Source organism: Cyanistes caeruleus, unplaced genomic scaffold (genome assembly GCF_971803275.1).
Source record: "Cyanistes caeruleus unplaced genomic scaffold, bCyaCae1.hap1.1 HAP1_SCAFFOLD_128, whole genome shotgun sequence".
NCBI lineage: Eukaryota > Metazoa > Chordata > Aves > Passeriformes > Paridae > Cyanistes > Cyanistes caeruleus.
This window is the reverse complement of record NW_028255925.1, coordinates 172,325-180,024: the sequence shown is the minus strand read 5'-3', so window position 1 is coordinate 180,024 and position 7,700 is coordinate 172,325.

Below are 7,700 nucleotides of genomic sequence, written 5' to 3'. Positions count from 1 at the left end.
AATTTTGACGGATTTTTACTAGATTGTGTGGAAAGTTGTCGAGATTTTGTGGAATGTTTCTGGAGTTTGATAGGGTTTCGAGAGGATTTTGTGAATTGTGTGGGATGTTTCGGGAATTTTGTGGAATTTTTTTGGATATGGAGTAGACATAAGGAATTTTGTGAGATTTTTCCTAGATTGTGTGGAAAATTGTCGAGATTTTGTGGGATGTTTCTGGAATTTGGTAGGGTTTTGAGAAGGTTTTTGGAATTTTGTGAGATATTGAGGAGACATGAAGAATTTTGAGGGTTTTTTCCGATATTTTGTGGAAAGTTCTCAAGATTTTTTAGGATGTTTCTGGAATTTCGGAAAGTTTTGAGAGGATTTCTTGAATCTTGTGGGATGTTTCTGAAATTTGGAAGGGTTCTGAGAAGATTTTGGGAATTTTGTGAGATCTTTCTGGAATTTCATGTAATTTTGTGGATTTTGTGGGATTTTCAGGAGACAAGAAGAATTTTGATGGGTTTTTCCTAGATTGTGTGGAAAGTTCTCAAGATTTTGTGGGCTATTACGGGAATTTCGAAGGGTTTTGAGAAGATTTAGAGAATTTTGTGGGATATTTCTAAAATTTGGTAGGGTTTTGAGAAGATTTGTGGAATTTTGTGGGATGTTTCTGGAATTTGGTAGGGGTTTGAGAAGATTTCGGGGATTTTATGGGGTGTTTTTGGAATTTTTTTAGGTATTGTGGAGACATGAAGAATTTTGATGGATTTTTACAAGATTGTGTGGAAAGTTGTCAAGATTTTGTGGGATGTTTCTCGAATTTGGTAGGGTTTTGAGAAGATTTTGAGAATTTAGGGGGATGTTTTAGGAATTTTGTGGGATGCTGAGGAGACATGAAGAATTTTGACGGATTTTTACTAGATTGTGTGGAAAGTTGTCGAGATTTTGTGGGATGTTTCTGGAATTTGTTAGGGTTTCGAGAGAATTTTGTGAATTGTGTGGGATGTTTCGGGAATTTTGTGGAATTTTTTTGGATATAGAGCAGACATAAGGAATTTTGTGAGATTTTTCCTAGATTGTGTGGAAAGTTGTAGAGATTTTGTGGGATGTTTCTGGAATTTGGTAGGGTTTTGATAAGGTTTTTGGAATTTTGTGGGATATTGGGGAGACATGAAGAATTTTGAGGGTTTTTTCCGATATTTTGCGGAAAGTTCTCAAGATTTTGTAGGATGTTTCTGGAATTTCGAAAAGTTTTGAGAGGATTTCTCAAATTTTGTAGGATGTTTCTGAAATTTGGAAGGGTTCTGAGAAGATTTTGGGAATTTTGTGGGATCTTTCTGGAATTTAATGTAATTTTGTGGATTTTGTGGGATTTTGAGGAGACAAGAAGAATTTTGATGGATTTTTCCTAGATTGTGTGGAAAGTTCTCAATATTCTGTGTGCTATTACGGGAATTTCGAAGGGTTTTGAGAAGATTTCAGGAATTTCGTGGGATATTTCTGGAATTTCTTATGTATTTGAGAGAATTTTGTTGGGCTTTTTGTTGTAATGCAGTTAGGAAAAATGGTATGACCCAAAGAATGTACCCCTAAAAATGTAGATTTGTAAGTTCTTTCCTTTATCTTGTTCTCCCCAGGTTCCCTTATTGGTTGTGTAAATTCCCACAGCCCCTTCCCCTGTCCTGAAAAAGGAGTGCCTGTCCATACCTCTTCCTCTTTCCCTTCTGCCATCTCACCCTGAAGGATCCCAAGAAATAAAGCTGCAACTGCCATCTCAGCATAGGGAAAGAGCCTCGTTTTTAGGGCCTCGTCTGGCAAGCTAAAACTACCTCCCCAGCCTCCCTGCCCGCTGCGGGGTGGACAGAGGTAACAGAGGGGCTGGGGACTGAGTTATAATAGCAGGTGGTGTGATGAGTATGTAAGGAGTTTGCTCGTAAAAACAAGAAAATAAAGGGTTAAGCAAGATATTGGCAATTGAAAAGTTCCAAGCAGAACCGGCAGAAACTCCAAGGACATCCTGTTGTTGAGCATAACTTGTATACTCATTACCTTAGCCAGATATGGAGCTTGAAGCATAACTTGTGTATCCAATATTTTAGCCAAAAATGGAGCTTGGCTTGCAGATCAAGGGCGATGCTGTGACGAAGAGGAGCATCTTCCTCCCCACGACCACCGAAAAGCAAAACACGACCACCTAGCAACAAGCCGCGCAGAAGCAGAATCAACCCGGATGACGCAGAAACCGGAACTGAAGACACTGTAAGGGCTCTGAAGTTTGGGGAGGGGGGCACTAGCCGTTGGTGGAGCGGTGATTCCCCGGCCGCCCAGCGCTGTTTTGCTTGCTGCCGCTTGCTAAAATAAATCCAATTATTTTTATTCAACAAGGATCTTGATTTTTTTATTAATATAATCCATAACAACCACAATTCCCTTCATTAATTAATTGACCACTCTTTCTCCCTCTTTATGCTAATTAGTCCTATTTTTAGTCTTTTGATCCTAACTTTTGTCATTTTCTCAGACAGGGTAAAAGGGGCCACTTTGGGGCCCATGGAAACTTTTCTGAGGAACATTTAGGGCAGTTTTGGGTCTGGGCAGGGAATTTAGAAAGAACTTGCGGGTCTGGAGGACACTTGGGGGAGCCAGGTGTGAAGTAGCCCCACTTTGTCCCTCCTGATTAATCCTGGCTAGCTCTGTCGAGGGGAGGGCAGGGAGGCTCTTCATGACCAAGATAAAGACCAAACAGCTGCTTTTCCCTCCGGCATAACGTCAGATGTTTATTCAGGCTGGGATCCAGGAGGAAAAAAAGAGAGGGAGGAAATATTTCCCGGGTACTTTCAAACCTTGGGAGAGGGGCGGGGAGACATATAACACCAAGCAATGGGATAACATTTCAGGGACAGGGAGGGGAAGGGAAAAACACGTCACAGCTGCAGGGAGGGTTTACACAGAAACTAAAGCACACCCAGGATTGTGCACTAGCACATCTCCCCCTATTTTGTTCTATATAATTCATGAAATGAGCTTATATGACTTACTGACCTGAAGTGGCCCACCAAGTACCATTTGCAGGCTGGTGAGGGTTACTCTGGTCTGCCAGCTCTATATGGTTGACATCTGAGGTAGCTGAGATCAGCTTAATTATGCTTTTGTATAGTATCCTGCTTAAAACTCCAAACTCTGTTAGCAAAATAATGACTAGCAGTGACAGAATAGTTTTCACTACTGAAGCCCACCACCCCGAGAGTCCCCAGTTTTTAAACAGTCCATTAAACCAGTCATCTGCTTCTTGCTTGACTTGTCCGATCATGCTTTTCATCTCTTGGAGTGTGGCATGGATGTTAGGAGCTTTCGATGTCAGATTCATGCAGCAGAGACCCTCCAACTCCTGGCACTCGTGCCCGTGGAGCAATAGGAGAAAGTCTATCGCTGCACCATTTTGGAGTGTTGCCTGCCTGCTAACTTCCTCATCTTCTAGGAGGGCACTTATGGTGCTAGATGTTAAATTTGCTTGTTTTACCACCCAGCATTCTAGGTGTCCCAGTTCACCTAGGGCCTTGGCTGCAGCCACCCAAAGAAGGAAAATGGATGCAGCAATTCTTTTTGATTTGGACCAATGAAAAATCTCCGAATCACAATTCTCATCTAAATTTGTAACACTTCTCTTCTGAATTTTCCTCGTCAAATTATTTTTATTGGTCCATTCGCCAATTAATGTTTGATTGGGCGCTAACAGTGATAGACGCCCTCTGGTACACAGCCCTCCGAGGAGACAGGGTGGAATTCCTGCCCATGCGCTATCCCCACAAATGAGGAACAGTCCTTTGGGGAGGCTTTTGGGATGTGTATGAGCTGAGGAGTGCACTTTTGATGTAGCTTAGGACGTGGCACCACCTTTTTGCTGTGAATTCTTCTCAATATTGTACTATATTGTGGAAGGTTTCTTTATTAATTGGAAGACTGACCCTAAAGTGTACACAGTGTAATGCTGGAGAGGAACCCAGTAGCTCTAACTCCTGGGGTTCCTGGCTTGCCTTAGGAAAATGTGGCAGCCACTCTTTGACGGGGTTTTTAAACTCTGCTTCTATTTGAGTGCTGTGGAAATTCATTACCTGCTTCAGGAGTCAGTGTATTAAAGCGATGTGTAAATTCATCATCCTGCAATGGAATTCCTACCAGGCAGGTAGACATAGGATTTTTCGCTGCTCAAGTAGATAGACATATGTTTTCTTGATGAAGTGTTTGTGCCAGGGTCACCCAGATGTCCTGGCGTGGCTGTGCGACGATCCAGGCCGCTGTCAGGCTGCTCAGTGCGAGCACGATGACAGCAGGGTTAAGGCTCATCATGGATTTGAGTGAGAGGTAGGTTATTTCTAAAAACAAGGAAACAGACATTTTTGGAAACATATTTACTGCCAAAGCATGCAGGTCAGAGGCTAGAAAGGTTTCTTCTTGCTCTCTTCGGTGGCGTCTTCTCTTGGAAGCAACAGCCACTTGCTTCTCATCTCTTATTGCTGGGGCTGGATTCTTTGGAACAAAAGGTTTTACCCGTTTCTGAGGAATCCATCAGGGGCCGGCAGGGGTGGAGACACACGTGTAACCACGCCCCCAGGTGACAAGTTCATAGGGGCCCTTGGTTTGCCAAGTTTCAGGGTCCCTGATTAAAACTGGTGGACGCTGTGACAATTAAAACTGATCATCACTGTTAAAATGCCGAGTCACAGGAGGCTTCATGTTTTCAAATGAGCAGTTTAGGAAATTAATGGCAAGCAGAGTTTTACAGGGTTTTTGTTGTGGAGACATCCACACTGCCTCGCTACCTTACCTGGCTAGGACTTGTTTGAGCGTCTGGTGTGCACACTCAATCACAGCTTGACCTGTGGAGGAGTGGGGGATGCCAGTTTTATGTTCCACTCCCCACTGCTGGACAAATTCCAGGAACTCCTTGGATTGATACGCTGGGCCATTATCTGTTTAAATTTCTTTAGGGATTCCCAATACAGAAAAGGCCTGTACTAAGTGTTGTTTGGCATGTACAGATTTTTCTCCTGCATGAGCAGAGGCATACACTGCTCCTGAGTATGTATCAATGCTCACGTGTACATACTTAAGGTGACCAAAACTGGGGATGTCAGTGATATCTGTTGGCCACACTTCACAGCTTTCAATTCCTCGGGGATTAACCCCCAGGCCTAATGATGGCACTGCCTGGAGCTGACAACTGGGACAGGTAGCCACGATGGCTTTAGCCTGACCCCATGTCAGCTGGAGCTGATGAATCAGTCCTGGCACATTTTGATGGTATCGCTGGTGACTTATCTTTGCCTGTTGGAACACATCTGGGAGACGTGCCTTTTCAGCTGGGGCAGCAAGGGAATCAGCCTCCCGGTTTCCCTCAGCGATTTCACCTGGCAATGGGGTATGCAACTTTATAAGCATCAGATAGAAAGGTTGTTCTCGATTTGAAACCAAATAAATCAGTTTTGAAAGCAATCTAAAGAGATGTTCGTTCTCAATGTCCTTGAGAACTGCCTGCTCCGCTCTGGACACCACTCCTGCTACATAGGCTGAGTCAGTAACCAAATTAATCGGTTCTGAAAACTTCTCAAAGGCTCTTATGGCCGCAGCCAGTTCAGCTATCTGGGGTGACCCCTCTACAAACTCAACATCAGCTTCCCAAAGCTGAGTCTGTGGATTTCTCCAAGTCATCACCGACTTGTGAGATGTCCCAGATGCATCAGTGAACACTGTGAGAGCTTTGAGTGGCCTTTGGCTCCTTTTCTCACAAGGAATGAGGTGGAATTCCTCATGAAACAATTTGTGTGCTGGCGCATGAACTGAAATTTGCCCACTAGAGCTGTCCAGAGCAAACTGGAGGGTAGCATTGCTCTGCAGCAGATGCTCAAACATCTCTTTGGTCAGTCTCTCAGGGGAGTTTTTGCCTTCTCCAGAGAGCCTGACTGGGAGGTGAATACACATAAAGTCACAACCTGCCAGTTCATGCAGCCTTACCCTGGCCAACTGAATCAGCTGAGCCATCAGCTCTTGTGGCTTGGTGATAGTTTTGGGTCATTGATGGGAGAGGAAAACCCATTCTGTTATTAAGAGTGGATCTGTCTGCCCCTCGGCCCACTGGAATATTAACCCAGGTAGGTGTGGCAATTTGCCCAGGACAATAAATTTGAAAGGCAGCTCAGGTTTGAAGCGATGTGCCTGTCTTTCTGTCAAGGCCTTTTGTGCCTTTTCAATCACAATTTTTGCTTCTTGAGTCAGCTCCCTGGGAGACAGCAGCTCTCTCTCCCCTTTCAATAAATTGAGCAGGGGGCCCAGGTCCTCATTGGTGAGACCTAGCCAGGGTCTGACCCGGTTTAGTGACCCGCATAGGGAATGGAGATCTGCTAGAGTTTTAGGATTACCAATAATTTCCAATTTTTGTGCAACAACCATCCTTGCGGTAATTTCCAGGCCCAGGTATTTCAAAGGTGGCATCCTTTGAACTTTGTCTTCCTGCAATTAGAATCCAGCAGAGGTTAAAACTTTAACCACTACATCAAGGGTGTCTTGCAGCATGTTGTGTTTGGGACAGCATACCAAAACATCGTCCATGTAATGCAAAATGATGGCATCTCTCTTTTCAGCACGCACTGAGGACGGCAAAGACCCCACATACCACTGGCAGATGAAGGGGCTTGCTTTCATCCCCTGAGGTAATAACTGTCCAGTGGTACCCTTTCATTGGGGCTTCTCGGTTAATTGTGGGAATGGAAAAGGCAAACCTTGGCGCATCAGCTGGGCCCAGGGGAATTTGAAAAAACCAGTCTTTAATATCCAGTACTGCTAGGAGCCAATTTTGTGGTAACATAGTTGGGGATGGCATACCTGGTTAAAGAGACCCCATGTCCTCTATTTTTTTGTTTCTTTCTCTCAAATCCTGAAGGAGGTGCCATTTATCCTTCCCTGGCTTTTTTATTACAAACACCGGGGAATTCCAAGGGCTGATTGTTTCTACTATGTGTCATTTGGCCAATTATTGTTCTACTAACTTTTCTAGCGCCCCAAGTTTTTGTCTGCTGAGAGGCCACTGGTTCACTCAAACTGGATTATTATCTACCGAAGTGTCTTGGGTTGATTAGGAGGTTAAATTAAATCCCCATTCATCCACCTAACCCAGACACAGGTTCTGTATTCTTAAAATTTCATCTAAGAGTAAAAGTGAGTGGAAAAGAAGCACCGAGTCTGTTATCAGAGACTGTACTTGCTCCCCCCGCATCGGGAGTTTTGACTTCCACACAGACAGACAACAAGACACAGATCGCTTTGGCTTTCCAGCTAGCCAGAGCAGAGAGGTCTTCCTGGACTGTTTTCTTTCCCCTTTTCTGAAACAAATCGAACCTGCTCTGAACTGGGGACTCGAGGGAGCACCGGGAGTTTGCACCCGTGGACTACCGGGAGCCCAGCCTGGGCAGCAGCATTTTCCAACACCAGAGAGACTGATAACAGAGCAAACACCCACAGCAAAGAGACCCTCTGAAGTTTGTCATCTCTTCTGAACGGCAAGAGGTTTTGTAATTTGATATCGTTCATTCTTGTGCCGGGTAGTGCTGTGGATGTGAAATAAACAGGTTTTTTCCACTTCACTCAGAGAAATCTCTTCCCGAACCGGTTGGAGGGTGGGAGAAAAGGGCCACGTGGGTTTGCTTCCCTGGGGGAGCCCCACT